The sequence below is a fragment of the Sarcophilus harrisii genome, chromosome 1 (genome assembly GCF_902635505.1).
Source record: "Sarcophilus harrisii chromosome 1, mSarHar1.11, whole genome shotgun sequence".
Lineage (NCBI taxonomy): Eukaryota > Metazoa > Chordata > Mammalia > Dasyuromorphia > Dasyuridae > Sarcophilus > Sarcophilus harrisii.
In genome coordinates, this window is record NC_045426.1 from 397,816,787 (window position 1) to 397,844,025 (window position 27,239).

Genomic DNA, 27,239 nt, shown 5'->3' on the forward strand with positions numbered 1-27,239 from the left:
TTTTTTCTCTACAACTTCCTTCCACCCATTCCCTCTTTTTCCTAAAGTTGTGAGTTTCAGCAGGTCAAAAAGAGTTCAGTAGTATACAGAAACTGTTAACTGCTGAATGGATCTGTCAGACTCCTGTATTTAAGGAGACAGAATTGCATATTACAAGAAAATGATTGTTCAGCTACCTTTTCATTAACAATTTATCTAAAAGGAGACAGACTTAACTGCTTCCACTGAAGTTGGGAAGCAACAAATTGAATGTGTTCCATAAGGATTATGTCATACTTCAAACATATGGTGAGCTACAAGTACAGAGACATCAAGCTGGGAAACAGTAAAGGTCTCATGATTGTTTGGTATCTCTTTAATTGAATACCCATAAATAGCCCTTCTAAAAAGGGGGGGAGAGTTGTTATTATCTGCAAAATCTTGATTTGAAATACTATAACAACTAAAGTTTATGTATTTTTGAAGCCCTGAAAAATTGAAGAACTATTATCTCCTAAGGACCTTCACTAAAGGTTATTAGAGAAGCATCTTCTTTAACAAGCTGAAGCCAAAGACAGCTCCTTTCAGCAGATTGCTACATTAATATCCCAGTGCAAATATACCGGGGGAAAAAAAGATAGGAGGAGGAAAAGGAAGAGGAGGAAGGTTGACTAATTCCATACTGATACAGAATGGTCTCTCCATTGAGTTAGCAGCCTAAGGAGAAGAGGGTGCCTGAGTTTCCATGTTATCCCTTAGCAAGGAAATCATAATAATTTATCCTACAAGCAAAAGCCATCTGATTGGCAAAATGCTTTCATAATACTGTTTCCTTTGGTTCTTCTAACAACCCTGTTAGGTACACAAGGCAGGTATTTTTTTTCCATTTTCACATCAAAGGAAATCTCAGCTCCCTTACCCAGATGCTCACTGTTTGGAATAGTAGAGTCACTGTTTACTATGGCACACTTGCTAGCAAAGATGAATAAATTTGGGTTTTTTTTGTTCTCACTATACCTACTCCAATACTTCAGAAACCTGATTTTTTCATCTATATGAATAGTTCCTCTATTAATGAGGTCAGTGCCTCCCCCTGTAACCGAATAAATGACTTTTGAAATGTTCTGGGGCCAAAAAGAATTATTCCTTTAAACCAGTCTAAACACATCTTTAAAAAGAAAGTTAATTCCCCAGGAGACATTTATCACCTTGATCATCATCATCATCATCATCACTGGCTTTGAATAGCCCCATCAACAATTTTTCTCAAATAAATACATAGCAAAAGGCCTGAATTAAATACTACCTGAGTTATTTACTAGCTTGTAATCTTAGGCTATCAGTTACCCTCCAACTGTTTCTTCATCTGCAAAATGGGGGTTGTAATAGTGCCGATAACTAGATCTCAATTTTTTGAAGTAATGAATTTTCTGAAAGAGTCACATTATTTGAATTTGCACCGGGCTAGAATCAGTCTCCTATTTTACATAATTATAATTTTGAGTAGTGAGAATTTAAACATATGCAACTATCTTATTATTCATTATTCATATTAATCAGTTCTTAGCTGTGTCTAACAGAGTTGTTGTAAGAATCAAATGACATTATATTATGTGTATGTGTGTATAACTATCTGTAACCCTTAAAACACTATAAGAATATTATTGTTATCACTATTATTAAGTTTTCTTTTTTTTGGCAGTTCCCCTGATTTAAAGTCACAGAATCTACAACAGACTACCACACAAAAAATTAGCATGGTCACTTTACAAAAAAAAATTCATAGGATTCAACCTTTTGTCCTGAATATGCTTTAGAATGAGGGCAACAAGGTGGCACTATAGTGCATAGATTGCCAGGAGTGGAGTCGGGAAGGCATCTCCCTGACTTCAAATCCAACTTCAGACATTTACTAGCGAAGTGACCCTGGGAAAGCCATTTAATTCTGTTTGCCTCAATATCCTCTTGTAGAGTAAGAAGAAAATGACAAATTACTCATCTTTGCCAAACTATCTTTGGGGTTAGGAAGAGTCAGACATGACTGAAAATAACTGAACAACAACAAATTTTTCAGAGTAGAAATTTCTTACGTGTACTTATAAACCTATTTTTCCAGACCCAAAACATATTTCAATTAATTCTCTCATTGTGAATTAGAAAGACATGAGAAGTAGTTGCAACAGACTCTGTTTGCTATTTGCTGTTACATTTAGGGTAGACAATGCTTCTCTCATAGTAAATCTCTGAAAGCTATATCTAGCATCAAAGTATTCTAAAATAAATTTACCTACCATAATGCAGTTGCTTCTTGATTCTACTCCAACAAGCCCCTTCTTCTATTGTTGAAGTGTTCTTAGAAGCCTGACTTGAGGGAAGGCTCCCAAATAAGCTACCCCTGATTCTTCAGACTTAGTTATCATGTCTTCTTGTGGGTTCCTCCCTACATACATATACCTTTTCAGCCCTTCTTTTATATGTTGTCTTTTCTCATTTAAAATATAAACTCCTAGAGAACAGGAACTCTCCCTAGAACTTAACACCATGACTAGTATACATAGATGCTTAATAAATGCTTGTTTACTGACTGACCATTTGAATTTAGGTTAACATTTATTCAAAATCTCCAGCTCAAGCCTTCAATTAATGTATCTTTTTGCAAATTATATTTGACATATGAAATTAATAAAAGGTATTTAACAAAACAAGACAAAAAGTGAATAATTAGAAAAATCACAACCCCTACTACTCTAGCCAACATTATACACAGAGTCCCATTCCACTCACTAGTGGAAGAGTGAACATTTGTAATCCAAACACTTTGGGGGGAATCCTAGCTGAAACATCTTTCTGACTTAAAAGATCCTATTTGTTGCTTCTCTGCAAAGTTTCTAGCATCATCTGTTGAACTGCTTCTTTTGCAAAGCTGTTGTTTCATTTTAGACTGTAGCTATAAGACAATTTCTTTCCTCTAGGTTAGGGTTCTTAATTGAGGTTTGATTCTCACAGGAATCTCTGGATAGATTTTGGGGTATCTGTTAACTCAAATAGGAAAAAAATTAATCTTTATCTTCACTAACATCTAAATAAAGTTTAGCCTTTCCTTTAATTATTTAAAAAATATTGTGAAAATGAATAAAGAGACTTCAGCAGATTGCTTTAAAAAAAAAAGTCCATAACACAAAACAAATAAACAAATAAGTTTTAGAATACCCGGAAGAGTGTTTATAGATTTTTTTTTAGCCAGTTTAAATTTTTAAGACTATTTCATCACTTTAGTGAGGCAGACCCAAAGCCTCACTCAGTCTGGAAAGAGTCTGTCAAATCTGTCTTTTTTACTCTTTCCCTTTTTCTCCTAGTAAGAATTCTCTCAGATTGACTTCATATTGGAGTTGAGATAAACAAATGTTTTTCAGTTCACTTAATGATCCTGGTAGCTAATGTCCCCTACATACTATGGTCATGCAGATTACTTTTAAACTTTACTTTAAAATAAAGGGGTGAAATAGAATGTGACTTTTGTCCTGCATTACTACAGTTGTCCTTAAATTCATGCCCTCCATGTGTTTGTGTCTGTGTGTCTGTGTGTCTATGTGAGGTCACTAATTAATGGTTTAGAGGGAAAATTAATGCCTTCAAATCTTCAACTACAGAAGAAGGGGAGAATAGATAGGTCATAATAATCAATGTCATCTCAAGAGGGCAGCAACAAAGATTCAAGACTTCTCTTATCAAGACCAACCCTGAGAAAATCTATTAATTAAGTGACATTCATCATTAACGCCTGAAAAATCTTTACAACTCCTAACCTCATAACTTTGACTCCAGATGCACTCATGATGGTAGTTCGTACTCAACTAATTCATACTTCACAGAGCTACCCCCGCTAAAAAAGAGAATCAGCTGATCGGTGTCAAACCCCCTATAGAAATAGTGCATTTTAAGAGGTAAAAATACTTTAAGTATTTTAATACTTTAGGGACCTTTCTGAAGCCATTTGAATTTCATCAATGACAGGCCATCTGAGGCAACATATTACTAATAGTAATAAATAGAGAACCAGCTTTGGAATCAACAAGAATTAAATTCAAATGCTATTTCTAATACATACAGCAGCGAACCTATGTGAGTCATTTAATCTTTCGGTGTCTCAAGCAACTTTACAAATCTATAAGTTATAAAAGAGGCTGATCTGTAACACTGGAGTAAGTTCCATATACTGATAAAATCACAGGTCATATCAAAAAAGTCTTAGGGAAAGGAACAACTATTCCACTTAATCCTAAACTCAGCCCTAATGCTCACATCATGGTGTCCAGTAGATGTACCAATGGATCTCTGTCTTAGCTGAACATATCTTTTATCTGCCTTATGAAGTTGCCAGCCAGTTGAAAGAATAAATAGAAGACCTATCAAAGGTATTATTCAGCAGAACTCTCCATATGTGCTATAAGGGCTTCAAGAGCAAAAAGGAAGCTAGACTTTTAGTCAGAGGCTGAAGTTTCAAAGCCTGGTCCTAGTACTTACTAAGTATTCCATGACCTCTGGCAACTCATTTAATCTCTGTAGGCTTCAGCTTCCTAATATGATTTAAAAAAAAAAAAGAGGGGGACAGGCTAAATGATTTCTAGGATATCTTTCAGCTTTAAAGTTATGGGCCTAGGAACTCCCTTTGTAGGCTGTCTGATCAGTAGCATTTATTTAACATTGTCATGAGAAAACACAATGAAAGCAGATACATGGTTGTCATTTGTTTTGTGACACATAAAGTTTAAGAACTATAATTTAAACACATATAAATCCATGCACATTCAAAGAGAGAAAGAGAGAGAGAGAGAGAGAGAGAGAGAGAGAGAGAGAGAGAGAGAGAGAAAGAGAGAGATGAGTATATATATATGTGTGTGTGTGTGTGTGTGTGTGTGTGTCCGTGTCCCACATATGAGAAGAGCAGTGCTACCCTAAGCAAGAGGATACATTCATGTACCTTACATGATCTTATTCCTGCCAGCTTCCCTCTACATTTAGTGGTATATTCTTCTCAAAAACTTCTCAAAAAAATAAGTTGTAGCTTGATTGACATTGTATCTAACAAGCTGTATTTCACATCTAGTTTTCTAATAAGCTGAGTCTGTAGATGGAATGCAATTTTAAAGTAATCAGTACTGAACTAAGCTCCTAGAATAGCCTTCAAACTGAGGTGGAAATGAGGGAATTTTTTTTCCATTCCTATTCGTTTTTCCCTGGAGTCTTTTGGTCACACACCAGCATGTACCAGAGTTACCTCAATGGACTGAAGAATGTTCAAAACACTTAGGAGTTATATCCACAAATATTCACCTCAGGAATACTTTATATCTAAGGAGCCTTCACAATTTCTTTGATTCAGAACAAAACTTAACAGTCAGTAAAAAAGAAAAGAAAAGAAAGAAACAGCTTCAAAAACACTGGACCTACCCTAGGAAATAGCACCTGCAGATAATTCTTTATATTTGATTTTAGCAAAACAGCTTTCTTCTCTCTGATCAATATGGCTTAAATTTTATTTCTATAAAGTAACTAGAATATATTGCTGAATAAACAAAGAAGCAGTATGGTCTAATTGACAGGGAACTAGACTTGAAGTCAAGAAGGCCTAAAACCAGGTCCCATTTCTAACTGCATGCTAGCTTTGAGCAAGTCACTTGATCTCTCAGTGTCCTGGGCAACTTTCTAAGGCTAACTTGAAAAGAATGTGCTGACCTACACTGGCAAAGAAACTTTCTTCATACAGGTCCAATCACTAACTGAAAACTATAATATTCTCAGCCTCCCTTCCCTCTTCCCCATCTACTTGTCTGCTATATTCTTCATTCTTGAATCACTACATCCTAAAAAAACCAGTATCTACCTTTGTCTTTTTACTATGCCTCAGTTCTACTTGGCCACTTTCTTATTTTATACTACTAATTTCTCCCATCTTTCCATTAACGCCTCCCTTAAGTATCCCTCCAAACTCCATATCTAACTGTCACCATTCTTTCATTCTTCTATCACTGTGTCCTATAATTAGTTTATCTCATTTATCTTTTTCTCGAAATGTCTCTTTGGTACAACCTTCTTTTCCTAATTGAAAAGTATTGATATAAAGATGGACCAATTATAGTTTCAGGAAATAAGAAAGCCTAAGGAAGTTAAGCATTTCCACCAGGTCATACTCTGCTAACTGAAAATCTAACCCAATTTCTTACCCCTAAGACAAAAATACCTCAGCCTTGATTTCTCAACAGACAGTAAAATGGCCAGTCTATTTTTAAACTGATCATCAGATTGATAAAAAAAAGAAAATGGTAAATTCTGGAGGGGCTGTGGAAAGATAGGTACATTAATTCACTATTAGAAGAGTTGTGGGTTGTTCTAAACACTCAGAAAAGCAATGGGGCTATACTTACAATCTATTAACTTATAAATATCCTTTGACCCACTGATATCCAGAATATGTCACTACTAGGTCTATATTTCAATGAGATCAAAGAAAGAGGGAAAAGATGCATGTGAACAAAACTATTTGTAGCCACAATTTCTATGGTGGCAAAGAATTGAGAATAATCCAGGACTATAAGAAATTATGGAAGTTATAGTTTCAGAAAAACCTGAGAAAATTTTGTGAATTGATGCAGAAGAAGGTGAGTAGAACCAGGAAAATGTTTTCATCAAGTGTTTTCATCTTTTGTTGTTGTTGTTTGCTTGTTTGTTTTTTTCTTTCTCATTTTTCCCCTTTTGATCTGATTTTTCTTATGCAGCAATGATAAATATGGAAATATGCTTAGAAGAACTGTACATTTTTTCTGTCAATAAAAAGTTACTATAATAAAAAAAGAACTGTACATTTTTAATATACATTAACTTATGCTTATAATGTGCTATCTAGGGGAGGGAGGAAATGAGGAGAGAAAAAGAAAATTTTGGAACACAAGTTTTGCAAGGGTGAATGTTGAAAACTATCTTTGCATGTATTTTGAAAAATAAAAATTTATAATTATATTAAAAAGTGATGATGGATTCAGAGTACAGATTGAGAGCAATTTTTTCAGATTTGGACAATATAGTAATTTATTTTGCTTAACTATATATATATATCTGTGTTGGGGTTTTTTTCTTTCTCAAAGGCAAGAGGGAGATGGAAAGGAAAACAATGAATCTTCATTTGAAAATAAAATAAAATTTAATTTTTTATTAAAAATTTAAACTTTTTTAAAGAAACCAATAAAAACTTATTTTTAAAAATATACATAGGATATTGCCAAAGACATCTAAGTGATACAGAAGCCAGAAGATTCATCTTTGTGAATTTAAATTTGGCCTCAAGCACTTACATTGTGTGACTCCAAACAAGTGACCTTTGTTTGCCTTAGTTTCCTCATTTGTAAAATGTGCTAACGAAGGAAATGGCCAGCCACTCCAGTGTCTTTGCCAAGAAAATCCCAAATGGAATCACAAAGAATCAGACATGATTGAAATGACTGAACAACATTAAACAAAGGGTCAGAGAAGTGGTACAATAGATAGAACACTAACTTGAAGTCAGGAAGGTCTGATTTCAACTCTGGCCTCAGACATGAACTATGTGACCTTGGTCAAGTCATTTAACCCCTGTTTGCCTCAGTTCCTCATCAGTAAATGGAGACACACTAGAGAAGGAAATGTCAAACCCCTCCAGTATCTCTACCAAGAAAATTTTATAGACAATGACATCACAAAGAATCAGACATGACTAAATGACTGAACAACAACAAATTAAACAAAGAGACAAAAGTACATCAGGGAAAAAATAGGATTCTAAGGATCAGATAAGAACTTCAGGATAGTGCTGCTCAAAAGTAGAAATACAGCTAACACTTCTATATGCCCACTTTTGTTGCAATTCAGTTTGGAATACTATCAAACAGGACTCACTGGAAGGAAGCCACAAAATGGTTACCTCAGAAACAATATGCAATGATAAACTCTGAAAAAATTCATATCCAAGATTTTGGTCATGGAGCTTGGTGGAATTTTTTAAAAGTAGTCCATAAAATTTGTGTGAGATGCAGAAAAATCTGGTACAGGATTTAGGGATTTTGAGGTAATGTTGAGAAAAACAGCACGTGGAGTGAACAAATGCTTGAAATCCCACTTTTATTTAGAACTATTTCTGGGTGCATCCATTTAAGAAGCTGTCAATAGCCTGAAAAATAACATAGTGGTGCCAAGAAATACAATTCTCCACAGGAGTCTATTTGGACCAGATTTCATTCAGGACACCTGGAAAGTATAACACTCAAGAGAGGGGAATAGGAGTGAGAGACAAATGAAATTTTTTTAAATTTAAAAACAAAACAGAAAGCAGACAAGGATTCAACTCAAATATGGACAGCCAAGGGGAAAAGTCCCTCTGCAGTGATAACCTGAAAGATAAAGCTTGTCTCTGTTTGATATACATAGCTACATTTGTGCATAAATATGTTCACATACCTTTGGATAAAAGACAGCATGTTATAGGTTGGAAGACATAGCTTGAAATCAGAAACACTTGGTCCCAAGTTTTGTTTCTGGCACATACCAAGTATATGAAAACAAATAAGTCATTTGACCTATCAATGCCTGAAGAAACTTTCTGAGTTACTGAACCATCTCTGTTGAGAGGCAATCAATAAACATTTATTAAGCAGCTACTAGGTGCCTGTCATTGTGAATTGCTGGAAATAAAAATAAAAAATGAAGACATGCCCTACCTTCAAGAAGCTTATATTCTGAGGAGGGAGAACACAGAGAAGGAAGTTGAAAGGGGATAGGGGAAAGACGGTAATCAACTCGGGGCAAGATTTTCTAAATATGTTCAAAAGCAGTGTAGCTAGTGAAAAATATGGAGGAAAATTGTGCTGAGCCACTTCTTAACTAAAGGCTCCACAGCCCATTTAGTTTTTCTCTCTAGTCAGGCAATTGAGTCAGAGGGGGAGAGGTTACTAATGGAATGTGAGTAACAGACATTCAGAGTGTTGCTATATGGGTAAAATCACCAATCCCTAAAAAATGTATGCATTCTTACATACATATGTGTATACACACATACACACATATATACACACATACACAAATACCATATACACATATCTGTGTACATATATACATATGTGTCTATATGTATGATATAAGAAGAGATATACAATTATTTAAATAATTTTGACCTGACTAACCACATAGGAAAGAACAAATGAATAAGTGGATGAAGAATACTATTGTCAAGTTACAATTTGTATTTGGATAGACAATCTATAAAGCTTGTCAATCAGTGTATACATCTGGGATGAAAAGTACAAATAGGCAAATTAGACCTAGACTTGGAACAGGAGGAAAGCTGACTGGATTGCCTTCTTAAAATTGAAAGCTTACTTTATGACCCCATGAGCCTAAACTTCCTGAACAAAGATCTCTTTTCTTAATATCAATACTCTACTGGCTTTGTTATATGGCAGTGGAACTTGACATAAAAGTCTCCCAAGAATTTAAAATAGAGTATAATGAATGCAAACAAATTGCAACATATAATTGATAAAGAATTTTGAAAAAGAATAAGAATAAAAGATATCAAATAAAGGAAACAAGAAGAAAAGATGGGCAGATTACATGGCAAAAACAAGAGATAACAGATGAACAACCAGAATGTTTCACTAATACCTTGGACATGTTAGAAAGGAGGGAGAAGGACTGCAAAGAATTAACAAGCACAGATGGGCTGCAATATATATCATTGGAGAGAATTTCCAAATAAATGATATCACAGCTATAAATATGTACACATATATAACATAAATACAAACAAATATGTCCATATAAATGTACAGAGGTATGTTTATAGTTAACTGGTTCAGCAGGGAAAAAATACTATCTGCAGACATATCCTCCATTTAGATTCTACTCCAAGAAGATTACCACAAATTTTCAAAAGATACATGGACCTCAAAATCTAGAAAACATTAACAAAATTGAAAAAGTTAAAGTAGATTTATTATCTGAGGATCAGCCTAAAATTCAGAAAGGTTGGCCATCCACTGATAAATTATTTCAGCCATAATAACATGAATATCATCCTAAACTGTAGATAGAGAGATCAAAGTTCTAATAACTGCCCTCAAGTTACTAACAGTCTACTAAGGTGATGAGAGCAACACAGAGATAGAATATACCAAATTACACGAAAAACCCATTAAAATGCTATAAAACAAAGGACTCTATCAGGTCTGAGGGAAGAAGTATTGAAATAAACTGATATGTATAATCTTTATCTTTAAGAACAGTACTATCAATGGCATTTTTGACAAATTTAAACACATTATTTGCTTTTATTTTTCAGTTCACATATTAAACACAAATTTATCATAGAATTACATACTTAAAAGACTGAATTTAAAAAAAAAAAAAAACCAAGCACAGCCATTCAGGTACTATCATGATAAAAGAAAAAATAATTTTAATCCAGGACTCAGCAAACTCAACTGCACCAACATATATTAATTGCTTGTAATATGCACAAAGAGTAAATTTCTATGTGCAGACATGAAGAGGAAATTAACTTGGGCAACTGAGGAGAAATGTCCAGATTTGTCAAAAGCTCAAGGTGGGTTTTATATAATGTCATTTAAACAATGAAAGCGTCACTAAGAGAGATAGGTCCTAAAACATGCAGTATCTAGCTCTAGCTGCCTGCCGGATTTAATGATTCCTTAATTTCTTTAGGATAAAAACATATATTTAGGATAGAGTCCTTTGTTTTATAGCATTTTAATGGGTTTATTGTATAATTTGGTATATTCTATCTCTGTGTTGCTCTCATCACCTTAGTAGACTGTTAGTAACTTGAGGGCAGTTATTAGAACTTTGATCTCTCTATCTACAGTTTAGGATGATATTCATGTTATTATGGTTGAAATAATTTATCAGTGGATAGCCAATCTTTCTGAATTTTAGGCTGATCCTCAGATAATAAATCTACTTTAACTCTTTCAATTTTATTAATGTTTTCTAGATTTTGAGGTCCATGTATCTTTTGAAAATTTGTGGTAATCTTCTTGGAGTAGAATCTAAACGGAGGATATGTCTGCAGATAGTATTTTTTCCCTGCTGAACCAGTTAACTATAAATATACCTCTGTTTTTTATTATCCTCCTGGAAAGAATGGGGCAAAATTGGGAAGGAGGATGAAGTTTGTCTTCAGCACCTTTTAATCTTCTTTTTTGGTCCCTCTTCCTTCCAGGTGCAGAATTACCAGTACCCTAATGATGCCATCTAGTAGCTCATATCACTGGGTTTGTGTCCTTGGGATAGCCTTTCCTGACATCATGGTCTTTATCATCACTTCCTGATTTTGTCCCATTTCCTCAATTAATTAAATAAACTAATTAAAGCTAAGAGATTAATATGTTACAATTGTTTATTGCATGGAAAGCAATCTGGAATTATACTTAAAGAGTTATAAAACTGTTAGCATTCTTACAAGGTACTAAGACAGTGGAATTGATAGAGACAAAAATTATCTAATTTAGCATGGTTCAGTATGATTGATCTGATCCTACAAGGAAATGTTATGGGCCCGAACTTGAAGCAAGGTACTAAGTGGAATTGAGGAGACAATGGTTAAATCTAGTTTAGAATTGATTTAATCCTACAACAAATAATGGTTTCCAGTGATGTAATGATTGGTGTATACTCAGTGTACAGCATATAAGGAAGAGCTCTCAGGGCCAGAAGGAGAAGCCCACTAGAAGCTCTCAGAGCCTCAGCCAGGATTCATTCGAGGAGATACACAAGCCAGAGAAGGCAGCTTAAGCTCTCAGAACCAAGATTACAGAAGGCCTCTAAGAAAAACTAGCCAACCCCCAAGTGAAGGAGATAAGACTTTGAAGGAGACGATAATGGATTGGACTTTAATCCCTGGCTGCACTTGTGATTATTGAACTGAACAGAAGCTCCCCAAGAAACCTGCTCCCAGAGAATATTATATTTTAGAAAAGAATATTACATAAAACGATGTAGACCCTTTGACCAAGTAATACCACTATTGGATCTGTTTCCCAAGATGATTAGGAAAAAAAATGGAAAGAAACTACATGTTCTAAAATATTTATAGCAGTTCTCTTTGTGGTAGAAAAGATCTGAAAATTGAAGGGATGCCCATCAATTAAGAAATAGCTGAATAAGCTCTGGTATATAATTATAATACTATTCTGTAAGAAATGATGAGCAGGATAATTTTAGGAAACTATGGGAAAATTTGCATGAAATAATGCAGAGTAAAATAGGCAGAACCTAGAGAACATTGTATATAATAGCAGCAATATGGTTCAGAATAAATGTGAATGACTAAGCTACCTGAGTTGTATAAATATCCAAATCACCTACAAAGGACCTATGAAGGATGCTATCCAACTGTAGAAAAAAAATTATATATAGAAGTATGTGTGTATGTGTGTGTATCTGTGTCACACACACACACACACACACACACACATATATATATATATATATATATATATATACACATCTGTGCCAAAAGTTGGATTTCTCTAGTGCGGGATAAGGAAGGAGCTTTGAATTATAATCCAATAAATAAATAAATATTTTTAAATAAAGCTATTTATTGTATCCTCCCCTCTATGTCTCCCCGTCAATGATATTTATACTTTAAGAATAATTTTCAAAGCACTATATAATAGAATTCCATATATTACTGGCAAAACCAGTAAAGAGGATATTTGGAATGGCAATTCAACAGAGCATTATATGTAGGCAGCTACCAATCTCTAGTCTCCAACTGCCCACTAGAAATCTCAAACTAGATGTATTATAGGCATCTTAAAATCAACATGTCTAAAACTTAACTCATTATCTTTCCCCTTCAAAGCCTCCCACCTTCCAAACTTCTCTATTACTGTTGAGGACTTCACTATCCTCCCAGTCCCCCTAAGGATCAGTCTGGACTCCCTCATTCACTTCCTATTTCCCATCTGTTGCCAAATTCTATCAATTTCACTGTTGTAATATCTCTCAAACATTCTCTCTTCTCTCCTTATATTACTACTAACACAGTACAAACCTTCATCACCTCATGCCTGGACTATTATATTAGATTGATGGTTGGTCAACCTACCACAAGTATCGCCCAATTCCAGTATATCCTCCACTTAGCTGCCAAAGTTATTTTTCTAAGCCACAAACCCTCATCAATCAACTCTAGTGACTCCCAACACCTCAAGGATCAAATATAAAATCCTATTTTGTGTACAAAGCCCTTTATAACCTATCCCCTAACTCTCTAATCTTCTTACACCTTACAAGCTACCTCTTCTTCCCCTTGCCCCCTCTATTTTCAAGACAATCACACTGGATTTCTTGCTGTTTCTCAAATAAGATATTATACCCCCTAACTGTACATTTTTTCTAACTGACCCCATGCATAGAATGCTCTCCTTTCTCATCTCTACCTCCTGGCTTCCCTGGAATCCTTTAAGTTCTATTTAAAGTCCTACTTTCTACAACAAGATTTTTTTCCAATACCTCTTAATTCTAGTGTCTTCCCATTTCTTATTATTCCCACTTTTCCAATATATACCTTGCTTATATATAGCTGTTCATATGTCTCCACCCATTGCAGTTCCTTAAGGGAGGGGACTGTCTTTTCTCTCTCTTTTTTTTTTTTTTTTTTTTTTTTTTTTTTTTGTATTCCCAGTTCTTCGCCCAACGTCTGACACGTCATAGTCACGTAATAAATGTTTATTAATTGACTGTATAAGATTTTATTGACTAATGGAAACAGACAATTCCCTAAAGATGAATTCAGTAATTATGATACAGTGGGAAAAAAAACATGTGATTTGTAATTAGAAGGGTTCACAATCCTAACTTTGTTACTCAGTGTCTGTGACTTAACCTCAGTTTCCTCATTAGTAAAAGGAGGGAATAGGGATGGACTTAATGACTTCTGAGGTCTCTTCAGATATCCAAGATAAATATCCAAGGCCCAGTTTTTAAGAATCTCCCATATAAACAGAATATTGGCCTCCCCTGTCCTATCCACCATACAGCAGAAGGTCTTATTCCTGGATTTTTGCCTTTTTGGCCTCTTGACTGCTATTATTTCCTCTTCCTGGTGATGGATGGTTGTACTAGAAGTCCCAAAGTACACTATTCAATTTAGATGCAGCAATAAGAACAGAAGGCATCCAGAAAAGATGTTACTAGAATTCTAAAAAACCCCAAAGGCTCTTTTTTCCTCTAGTAATGGTGGTACCCAAACCATAGGATCAACTACACAGATGACTTTGTAAGAGGCCCCACTGACTTACCAAGAATCCAACTCCTTTATTTGAGAATGGGGGGGAAGGGGGGTGTTGAGAGGGAAAAATCTAATTCTCCCTAACAAGTAGGGTAGGAGCAAGTGTTGATAATGGTTAAGGGAATAGCAAAAAGTAGCAATATTCCAAATGTGGCCTGGATCAGTGATAGCAAACTTAGTTAGAAATGTGCCACTAATCCTAATATAAGGATCCCTACAAGTCCCATATTGCCCTCAAGAATGACATATCAGTATAAATCTATGTCTTATTCTATTTTTATTCACTTTGTTAAATAGTTTCCAGTTATACTTTAATCAGACTTGGAATGCACTTGAGAGTATTATGTGATATGGTAGATCTCAGATCACATGCTCCACACCTCTGGTCTAGACTTTTTCAGAGGGTCTACAAGCTCAAAGGTATTTTCAAAAGTCTTAATTTCTAATAATACAGTCATTGTTCATAGAAACAGCTCATATAATCAAAAGATCTTCAGTGGGGGAAGGAGGGGAGAGGGAGGAGTATAAAGGTGTCCTGAGATTTAAACCTCTGAGTACCTCTGGACCATGTAAGCTGTGGTTTAGTGACATAAGGGGCCTCAGCAGGAAAAGCCAGAGACATTGATGAAACAAGGAAGTCAGAAGGGTCAGTAACAATTAAAAAGTCAACAGAACAATCCAAAATCCAGGCGGAAAGCTGGAATCAGCAAATGATGGAACTAGTCTGATGTCTCATCACACCCTGAGTTTTAGAAGTCTATGCTGGCAGCCCTTTTTGTAGCAAAGAAACTGAGAGGATGCCCATTAATTGGGGAATGGCTGAATAAGTTATGCTATATGAATGTTATGGAATATTATTGTTCTATAAAAAGCAGGATCATTTCAGAAAGACCTGGAGAGACTTACATGAACTGATACTGAGTGAAGTGAGTAGAACCAAGGAAAGATTATACATAGCAACAGCAAGATTATGTGATGATCTGATGTTCACAGCTCTTTTCAACAGTGAAGTGATTCAGGCCAGTTCCAATAGATTTGTGATGAAGAGAGCCATCTGCACCCAAAAAGAGGCCTGTGGGAACTGAATATGAATCACAACATAGTATTTTCACCTTTTTGTTGCTGCTGTTGTTTGCTTGCTTTTTTCTCTCAATTTTTTTCCTTTTTAATCTTATTTTTCTTGCGGAGCATGATAAATGTGGAAATATGTTTAGAAGAATTGCACATGTTTAACCTATATTGGATTACGTGCTGTCTAGGAGAGGGAGAAAGGGAAGGAAAAACTATGAAACACAAGGTTTTTGCAAGGGTGAATGTTGAAAACTATCTTTGCATATATTTTGAAAAATAAAACTATTATAAAGGAAGGAAGGAAGGAAGGAAGGAAGGAAGGAAGGAAGGAAGGAAGGAAGGAAAGAAGGAAGGAAGGAAGGAAGGAAGGAAGGAAAGGAAGAGAATAGAGGAAGAAAGGAAGGGAAGGAGGAGGGGAGGGAAGGAATAGAAGGAGGGAGGAAAGGAGGGAAGAAGGGATGGGAGGGGAGAGGGAGAGAAAAAGGGAACAGAGAAATTAAGTAAGGAAAGGGAGGAAGGAGGGAGGGAGACAGGAAAGAAGGAAGGGAGGGAGGAAGAAATGGAGTAAGGGAGGGAAAGAAGAAAGGGAAGAAAGAAAAAAGGAGAAGGAAAGAAAGGGAAGGAGGAGAGAGGGAAGGAGGGAGGAAAAAGCATCTTCTAACAGTTAATCACTTCAAATTATTATATCATTTGATTTTTATAATCTGAGAAGTAGGTGATATTATAATCCCTATTTTTAGATTTTTAGATTTAGGACCTAAAACAGAGGTTAAGTGACTTGCCCAGCATCACACAGCTACTGAATGTCTTCAAGTTGAATTTAAACTTGGGGCTTTCCAACTCTAAACCCAGAAATTTATCCACAGCACTTCCTAGCTTTTGAATATTACAAGTTTACAAGGAGGTTTGGACTTTTGTTAAATGACACAGTGGATAGAGTACCTGCCCTGAATTCAAATCTGGATTCAGACACTTATAGGCTGTGTGACTCTAGGTAAATCACTTAATGCTATTTGCCTCAGTTTCCTAATCTGTAAAATAATCTGGAAAGGAAATATGAAACTCCTCCAATATCTTTGCCAAGAAAATCCAAATAGGTTAGGAAAAAGTTGGACACAACCAGAATAATTCAACAAAAATGAACAAAGAGCTGCCTTTCAAATATGAAAGAGATAGAAGATGCAATAAAGAAAAAGGAAAAAAATAAGAAGTTGATCTTAGTTCACCCTAGAGCTAATAGGAGGAGCTATTTTTCCTCATTTCTCCTCAGTTCTATCTTATTTTTATAATACCAGTGTTTCTGAGAGAAGCAGCAACAAGGAGAAGGCAAAGCAGCACTGGGAAGCAAAAAGCACATGGAAAATAGCCTTGGGAAGCAATCCTGGAAGCTGGTGACATATGCAAAATTATCTTCAGTGATACTAAGAAGTCCAACACTTCAAACAAGGCACCCTCCTATCTTCCATTGGGACTAAGATATTCTCCTCCTGAAGGAAGGATTAATAAAAAGGCAGTAAAACTGCCTATGTCTCATATTTCTAGAGAGATATAAGTATAGAAAGAATAAACTGAAGGTCCAGGAGATTTGAAAGATGGTAACTTTGGGAAGTGATTCCCATCATTTTTGCTGATTTCATTATTTGTGATTTATTTGATGTAATGGGGATCAGGAGCATGTCCAAATTCCCTAAGATGGCATCATTCCACAGGGAAGACACAAGGGAGCTACTTCTGGGAGAATCATAATGGTGTATAAGAGAGATACTTTGGAGAAAGAGACTATGGATTAAAGAAAGACACCTTGGAACTAGTTCTAGTTGGCTAACCATGGGTTAGAGAAGAGACTCTTTGGCTGTAGAGGCATTCAAAGAATAGTGGGCAGCCTCACTTATGTTTGGGCCAGTATTCATAGGGAAGCTAAGTGGCCAGTTAAAGGAATCCAGTCTCTAATCTTTTAATGAGAAAGCTCAAGTATACTCAAAGGTATTTCATTCCATCGTTCCAGAGTTTGAGTTTGACAACCAGAAGAGTACTGATGCCCTGAGAAGCAAGGAGTAAGTTTGAGGAGTGATTCTCAGAAATCCAGGTCAGAATAAGCTGCGATATAGGCTGAATGAGGAGGTCATTCCCATTTGGACATGAATTTTAGTAGAACTGATGCTACTTAGGAACCAACCTAAATTTTGAGCCTAATCTCCTCTCACCCTCCCACTTTAGAGATCAAGGTGGTATAGGGAAGGTTATGCCTGAGAGATATCAGTGAAAATATTTATTCATTTGTTCTGTGAAGAAACATATTTATAGTACTGATGATAAGTGAGTAGAACTAGGAGAACATTATACATAGCAACAGCAAGATTATGCAATGATCAATTCTGATGGATGTGGTTCTTTTCAACAGTGAGCTAATTCAGGCCAGTTCCAATGGTCTTGTGATGGAGAAAGCCATCTGCACCCAGAAAGAGGACTAAGTATTTTTCACTTTTTTATTGTTGTTTGCTTGTTTTTGGTTTGCTTTCCTCATTTTTTTTTCTTTTTCAATCTGATTTTTCTTGTGTAGCATGGTAATTGTGGAAATATGTATAAAAGAATTACACATGCTTAACATATTGGATTACTTGCCATCTAGGGGAGCAGGTGAGGGGAAAGGAAAAAAAAATTTGGAACACAAGGTTTTGCAAGGGTAATTGTTGAAAACTATGTATGTATATGCTTTGAAAATGAAAAGCTTTAATCACAAAAAAAAAGAGAAATATACTTGTATTTGTGAAGTAAATATCCCTTTAAAAAAGCTAAGTGATGTTAGTTTAATAGAACTGGATAATGATCACTGACCTCTAATAAAATGGAAGTACATAGCTGATGGGAGATTGAGTTGATGGTAACAAAGAACAGAGACTTCTACAAACCCCTCAGTATACCATAGATCTTTGAAACAGGATGCTGATGACAAACCAATCTTCCAAGTGGATTGCAGAGAATCTCTAGTACAAAGAACAACCTTCCCTTTGATTTCAAGTCTTCCATCTCCTGCTGTGCCTGTTGAAGGGAAAGGAAGAAGAAAATTGTTGGGGAGAAGTACTTCCTTCTCCTGTTCTGCAATCTCAGTTTCTATCTTCAGCCACACTCTTTCTCTTGACCTTACAAGACTTTACAAGACAGATCTTGCTGTCTGTCATTCAAACCCCTTTGTAACCCTAATCTTACCTGTCCAGTCAACACGAACCAGTGACATGACCCCCTGGCTGTACCATGAACAAGATACTCCATTTCTCAGTCCCCAGCTTTGTTTCAGGCCATCCTCCATGCCTGAAATCTCCTTTCTTCACTCAGCCCACTGAGTTCCCTGGTTTTCTTTAAATCCCAACTAAAATCACACTTTCTACAGAAATCCATCTTAATTGCAGTGCTTTACCTCAGTTAACTATTTCCTATTTATTCTATATATTCCTTGCTTTTGTATATATTGGCTAGCATGTTGTTTCCCCGTCAGAATATAAGCTTCTTATGGGTTAGAACCCTCTCTCTCTTTTGGCTCTTTGTGTATATCTAACACTTAGTCCAATGTCTGGCATGTAGGAACTTAATAAATGTTTATTGATTGATTAAGATGCATCAGGTCCTGAGAGAGGGGAGCACTTGTTTAACTATCAGTGGTAACGGCTAAACAATTGCCTGATCTTATTCAGAGGTATGGAGCAAATGCTATCATTCACACACTCTCCCCAGCAATTAAATATTCTTTCTACTTGATACCAAAAAGCATACTGGGATAAAGGCCAAACTCTCTAAGGCTTTCAGAAAACAGATTTCTTCTGGCTTTGCCCCTTTCCTGAGTGGAAATGTTAATTTCCTTATTCTAAGGATTTGGATGTGTGTGGGATTATTTGATAATCCTCAATTTCTTAAAACAAAAATCACACTCCTCTTCCTTGATGCTTTTCAAGAGATGTTAATCCCCCAAACATAGTACATAGCTCTTTAATGATGGCAATAGAAAAAGGAATAAAACTAAATGCATTGAATTATCCATATAAATTGAACACACTTGGTTTCCACCCATACCAAGCCCTTTTGAGGGGAAGGGGGGATGTCTCCAAACAAGTCAAAACCTCAAAAGTTCACTGTCACCATTGCCCCCTCCCTATCAGTAGGCAAGCCAAACCTAGAGCTCAAAGAAACACAGATCAGAGGCTTATATTCTAATAGCTCAGGGCCTAGACTCCACGTGGATCAGAAGTCAATTCCTCCTCTAGCTGCTCTATTTCTACTAGCAACTATTGCTGTGCTCTCCCTACTCCTTCAACATCAAAGCATTATAGACATCCACCAGTCACCTCTGAGCCTTCCCTGAGGGCCCAGAACTACCATTAGAATTCCACAATAAGAAAATAACTGCAAAGCCAAAAGCAACTTGCTTCCCTACTGTTGGCCATTTGGAGTTTGAGGGAACTCCTTCCCCCATCTTTCCCCTTGAAAACTTAGTGTGCTGGACTGCAGTCTCTAGTAGCATCAGGCTTCATATTAAACATGCTCTTTCTTCATCCCTTATGTTCAGCTTTCTCTGCCTCTTGTTTGCATAGATGAGGGTGAGGAAGAGAATCATACTCTCATTCTGCTTTAAGTAAATGCCCTTTGGTTAACTCAATGTAGTAATGATATATTCTCTCTGGTTAAGATGAAATTTAGTGGAAATAGGATCTTTTGTACTGTGGATTGAGCTACAGCCACGTCAGGGGCCAAGGATACCCATTATTTTATTTAACAATTATTGTCTGAGATAGGTATTACAAATATCATTAGGCTTGTTGTGCACATAGGGCACAGAGAAGTTAAATTGTTCAACCAAAGTGATAAAAATTATAAAGCAGAGCTAAGCCTCAAACTAAGGTATCTTTGCATTAGAAACCTTTTGAATTAGAAGAAGCAACAGATTAAACAACAGTCCCATAAAGTAGAAAGAGTCCTTTGACCACAACGTGCCTTAAAAAAATCACAGATTTAGAGCTAAAAGGGACCTTAAAAATCTAGTCCAGCCACTGCATTTTTATTTTACAAATAATGTAACTAAGGTCCAGAGAGCTCTAGTGATTTATCTGAAGTCACACAAGTAGGAGGTGACAAAATCAGGATTTGAATCCAGATCCTCACTCTGACTATAATTCTTTCATAATATTATGCTGCCTCCCATAAAACTCCTATAGTTTCTTAATTTTTTAAATATCCTGCACTACCTCCACACATAATAATCACTGCAGAGCCTATCTCACAAAGTTGTTGTGAGGAACAAACGAGATGATGTATACAATACTCTGTATAAATATGAGCTATTATTAATGTAAAACTTGGGATAGTTATAGAACTTGTTATGCTACTTTGAGCCTGTTTTGAAATATACCTGCCTCCTTTATCCTGTGCTATATATCCTTGTGCTATATCCTGTGCTCCCTCTAACATGGTCACATGGACTATTTGTATGCAACCTGTGGAGGGCCTTCCAAGCTCATATTAGTTTGATCAGCCATAGTCAAACACACTGTATTGACATAGAAATGTTATTTTAGTCCAAATCAAGCACAAAGGGCAAACATCAATTTAGCATATGCTAAGTTCTTAATAAATATAAGTTGTTGATGATGTGAGACCCATAACTGACTCTTAAAAGTCATCACTCTTAGATTTACAGTGTCATCAGAAATACAGATGTTAAAAAGAACTATATGGACTTCTGCTTTAAGGAAAAGATTGAGGTCATTAAAAGAATAGAATGACTTTTCAAAAGCAAGTTCTCTTATATTTATTTTTAGCCCAGTTCATTGTTAATCTATAGTACCTATCTAAGATTTATTCACAAGTGAACCAGCTATATGGTTTATCTATCCAACTGCTTATCACATCTAGGCAGCAGAAATTTTTCATCCATTTGGTTATCTCTATGTAAATTGATAGGTAACTCAAAATATAATGGAGAGACAGACATACGAAACAAATTAGACTCCCGTAGGGGAGGATTCTGGGAATACGTAGATCAGAAAATTTCAAGCTCTTCAGATTTCTCCCCCAAACAGAACAAATTTGTACCTCAGAATGAACATACACCTTGAGAAGCAAATAAATCTTGGGGCATGACAGAGGTCCTCCTGGAACAACCCCAGAAGATTGGAAGACAACCCAGTATGAATTGTAAATACCTCCAAGCTACTTCTCTACACACTGCAAGGGGTAGCCCTGGGGCTCTGTGAATTCTTTAGGAGCCTCAGCCATAACCACAGGAACTTTCACTTTTGAGACAGCTTGGGAAGTCAAAGGTCTGAGTCTGGGAAGACTGAGGGAATGAGGGAACCTCTGCTGATTAGTAACACCAAAACTAGCTGTGCTGCAAATATTATAGATACTGCCCTGGGCAAGGAGGAATAGAACACTGATAAGTACACTAGTAGTGAGGCAGGAATGCTGCTGGCTTATAGAAGGATGGAACTTTTGGTTTGGGGTTCAAGGTCAGAGAGGAAAGCAGAAGTGAAAGTAAAGGTACCATTGCCCAGCTCCAACGTTAGAGGTGCTTACACTAATAGTTCTCATTTTAAAAAATGAGCAGGCAAAGAAAAAGAATCCAGCCATAGAATGAGAATAGGGAAGACCAGGGTTCATTTTCAGAGGGGGACAGTGAAATTTTTAAAGCCTCTTTAAAAAGAGTAACATTAAATGGCTACCTGCCCAGAAAGAATTTATTAAAGAATTCAAAAAATACTTCAAAAATCAAATGAGGATGATTGAGGAAAAACTTTTTTTAAATGAAAAACATTAAAAAAAAGATTATGAATAACCAACTAGAAAAGAAATTACAGAGTCTTAAAAAAAGAAAATAATTCTTTGCAAATTAGACTTGGACAAGAGGGAACTAGTGAAACTCTAAGAAATCAAGAAATAACAAAACAAAATATAAGGAATGAAACAATAGAACAGAAAGTGAAACATCTTAATAACTGGGCTAGGGGCAGCTGGGTGGTGCAGTGGATAGAGCACCAGTCCTGAAGTCAGAAGGACCTGAGTTCAAATCTAGTCTCAGACATTTAACACTTCCTAGTGTGTGACCCCGGCCAATTTTAACCCCAATTGCCTCAGGAAAAAAAAAAGAATAATTTGGCTAGCTGAAACAAGAAAAATAATCTTGATACAAAAATGCAAGAAATAATTAGAGAAAATTGTCCTGAAGTGACAGAACACAAGGGGAAAGTAAAAACAGAAAAAAAAAAAAAAAAATATATATATATATATATATATATATATGCCAATCACCATGTCAAAAAGATCCTATGTGGAAAACATATAGGAATATTATTGACAAATTTAAAAAAAAACAGATCAAAGTGAAAAATTTGCAAGAAACAAACAAAAAAAGTGTTTCTTTGTCCCCTCTGGTTCAAGAAGGAAAAACAGAAAAGGGAAAGATGGGATACTACTGCAGTACTACTGCACTTTACTATATAAGATTTGTCAAGATTGACTTGACTTGCTCTTAGAGTCGATATGAGCTGTTTGCAGTGAACTCAATTCTGTTTGGACAACACAACATCTTATATAAATGAGAAGATTTGTCTAACTGAAAAACAGTGAATAACAACAGATAAACAATTAGGAGAGTGAATATAGGTGGTTGGTTTTATTGTTGCTGTTTTTGTTGTTGTTGTTTGTCCTTCATTCTTGAAAAGAACTATGACATGTGGGAGGTAACATGCAAATGAATTGAACTGAAGTGAGGGAGGGCTGTACAAAATTACCAGCCTTACTTCCTCCTCTGGAGTTGTATCCAGTGACAAGATGAAAATGTACTTTAGAACAACTAGAGATGGCCCTGGATTCAGTGAGAGAACTTATGTTCTTTTTTTTTTGTGGAAGTGGTATTGATGTTATTGAATCATCAGTGACAACAAAGCCCACAGACTAGAGTTGTAGGTTGCCCCCAAGCACATGCATTTTTCTCCCTTATGTGTTTTCCTCCCAAGTTCCCTTTAAAATATGTCCATGATCCTCCACAGATCCTGAGTACATTGATGAAAGAGTATGACTTAGGTTTATATATAAATAATAATGTATTTAATTGTTTATTCACTTAAAATTTTTAGTATCTGTGAAATTATCATTATGCCTTTTTTGTTTTTTGTTTTATTTTATTGTTAATCGTTATTTTTAAGATTTATCATAAGCAACTGATTGTGTAATACAAATACATTGGTTGGAGCTCAAAAGCTAAAATGGTAGATAAACAAAATATATTTCCTCTCAATGGTGTTTTAAAACCCTGAGAAAATTTGAGCTTAACTAGTTAATTACAGTCTATCTCTGGGAACCTAGACCTTTTGGGATAAGAACATGTGGCAGTAATCTAATCAATTTAAAGAATGAATAGGTAGGTATCTACATGCTTAGGGAAAAAAGTATGATGTACTACCAGTGAAAATGGACTATATCATCACACAAGTGAGTTAATGTTTTCTTATTTTCTAAAATAGTTAGGCTTTGGAAGTTTAAATGATTTTCCCAAAGTAACACAATAGTATTGTCAAAGCCAAGCCTTGAAACCAGTTCTTCCAATGCCAAATTTAGTTGCTTTTATATTATATTTATATAATTATATATATTATATTTTGGGTTGTCCCTACCTTCTAAATAACATATGTGAATGTACTTTATGGGAAAGCAGAAAGAACAATTCTCTTGTGCCATCAATGAGAAATCTAACCTAACACAAAGGAGTAAAATTCATGTTCCAGATGGATGGTGTCTATTCATTTTCACCACAGGTCATTTACCTGAACATATTTCCCATTCCATTTTCAGTTAATACATTAAGAGGTTAAAACTGGAGGGATTAGCACAGTTAGTTCAAGTGTCTTGCATATCAGATGCTTCACCAGAATTTGCCATTTAACTAAAAACATAACTTGAAAAAACAGGATTTCAGAAATTTTAAAGAAATATAAAATGTTATTAGTTATTTAACTTGTTATCTGTCACAGTCTACTTTTTTGGTTTTATATGTGCTAACTATCACACATACACATATAAGAAAAAAGCTTAAACTCTTAAAAAGAGTTAAACCATCAGTGGAGCTGAGCCACTAAAAAAGAAAATGCTCCTCAACTTGAATCAAATTGTTAAAGTTTTAGATGAAGTATCCACCATGAATACAATTACAGCCAACTAGTTAGTGTATCATTCAGAAATGGATATTTTAGTGTTCTACTTTTCAAATTACAGTGTGAAACTTGCAGTAATAAAGGACAGTTTGAAGAAGCGAGATATCGTAAAATGGAAAATGTAGCACATCTAACGTCGGGAAGGGAGAAAGAAAAGTGTATGGAGCATAAAATGGGACTGATATAACTGTAATATTTCAGAAAATAGCAAAATATCTGGTCTGAGAGTCTCCTGATAGTTGGGCAATAAGGCAAGGCTGGATAGGTTAAAAAAAAAAAAAAGGCAGTACAGAAAAACTCTGGGAAAAGATACAATAAAGGATAGTGGCTGATAAAAGAAGCCAGCCTAGGAAAGGGGATCAACCATATCAAATATGCTATGACAAACCAATGCATCTTCAAGATTATTTGAATTCACCCCCCAAACCTATAAAATTTTCCAGAGAAGTTTATGGAAGTGATTATTTTTTTTTTAATATTAGCATAGTAACTTGAAAAGGCAGATAGCAGTCTCCCACACATAAGGGACCAGGCTCAAGCTTTCCCTATAGGACATGTCAGATGGTATGAGGATATTGGTCTCCTGAAACTGACTCCAAAATACTAGGACCAACCTATTTCCATTGAGTCCTTTGTTTAGACAGTGTGTTTAGTCTTCTGAGATTATTTTTTTTTAATTTAATAGCCTTTTATTTACAGGATATATACATGGGTAACTTTACAGCATTAACAATTGCCAAACCTCTTGTTCCAATTTTTCACCTCTTACCTCCCCCACCCCCTCCCCTAGATGGCAGGATGACCAGTAGATGTTAAATATGTTAAAATATAAATTAGATACACAATAAGTATACATGACCAAAACGTTATTTTGCTGTAGAAAAAGAATCAGACTCTGAAATATTGTACCATTAGCTTGTGAAGGAAATCAAAAATGCAGGTGGGCATAAATATAGGGATTGGGAATTCAATGTAATGGTTTTTAGTCATCTCCCAGAGTTCTTTTTCTGGGCATAGCTAGTTCAGTTCATTACTGCTCCATTAGAAATGATTTGGTTGATCTCGTTGCTGAGGATGGCATGATCCATCAGAACTGGTCATCATATAGTATTGTTGTTGAAGTATATAATGATCTCCTGGTCCTGCTCATTTCACTCAGCATCAGTTCATGTAAGTCTCTCCAGGCCTTTCTGAAATTATCCTGTTGGTCATTTCTTACAGAACAGTAATATTCCATAATTTTCATATACCACAATTTATTCAACCATTCTCCAACTGATGGAAATCCATTCAGTTTCCAGTTTTTAGCCACTACAAAAAGGGCTGCCACAAACATTCGTGCACATACAGGTCCCTTTCCCTTCTTTATAATCTCTTTGGGATATAATCCCAGTAGTAACACTGCTGGATCAAAGGGTATGCACAGTTTGATAACTTTTTGAGCATAGTTCCAAACTACTCTCCAAAATGGTTGGATTCGTTCACAACTCCACCAACAATGCATCAATGTCCCAGTTTTCCCACATCCCCTCCAACAATCATCATTATTTTTTATTATTTATTATTTTTATTATTATTGTGTGTAGTGGTATCTTAGAGTTGTCGTCTTCTGAGATTATAAGGTACACTGAGTCTACCCAAGAAACATATCAATAAATGTGGTAGTTATTACAAAATACCAGTGGTTCTGTGATGTCACTGATGTAACATTATATGATAATACATCTGCTTCTGTGCCTCTTGCCATGATTATTATCTCTTAAAAGTTTTCATCACTTTACCAGTATTATGTCCATTATCTGCCACCTCAGGCCTTAATCTCAAGATTGACAAACATGTCAAACTACTAGCAAAGAAACAAGATACTTGAGAATGGACCTCCCCCACTCTATATACATACACACAAAACCTCCACTCATAACTTATGGCTGTTCCTATTAGTGACCTCTTCGTTATAGGCCCAGTGAAGAATTCATACTTTATGAGGCATTTCTATAATATAAATAATATAATATTATAATATAGTATTAATTATTAATATTAATTAATATTATTAATTATTAATAATAATATTATAATAATATAATATAAATTTCTATAATCAAATGAAGGTGAATTGGGACACTGAAGACTAAGGCTCTAGAACACCTGAAAAAAGTACTCCAATGCTAAACATCCTAAAACATGGTCTATAAGGCAAAAATATCTTGGAACTTCCCTCACCCCATACCCAAACAACTCAAAAAAAAATTTAGTTCTCATAGTCAATAAGTTTCAAGCACACTTATAGGATTCCATTTAGGAGTTGTTGTTTTTCCATATTGATTGAAAGTCAGTTAAGAGCTCATGCTTAGATTTCTACAACAGCCACCTAGCTCATTTGCATGATTCAAGTTTCTGCAATTCATCTCACATATTTCTGCCAAATTAAACTTTCTAATATACTCTTTGTATTATGTCTCTCCTCTAACCTAAATCTGTAGTGATTTCCTATTATCTGCTGCATCAGACTGAAAGTATCCTGATTGTCATTTAAGGCCATTCATAATTAGATCTTTTTCTACCATTGCTTCCCAAAACAAACTCTAGTCATTTTCTTCCATGTCCTATTAAACAGAATGCAAATAAAAGAGATTTCAAAGGGACAA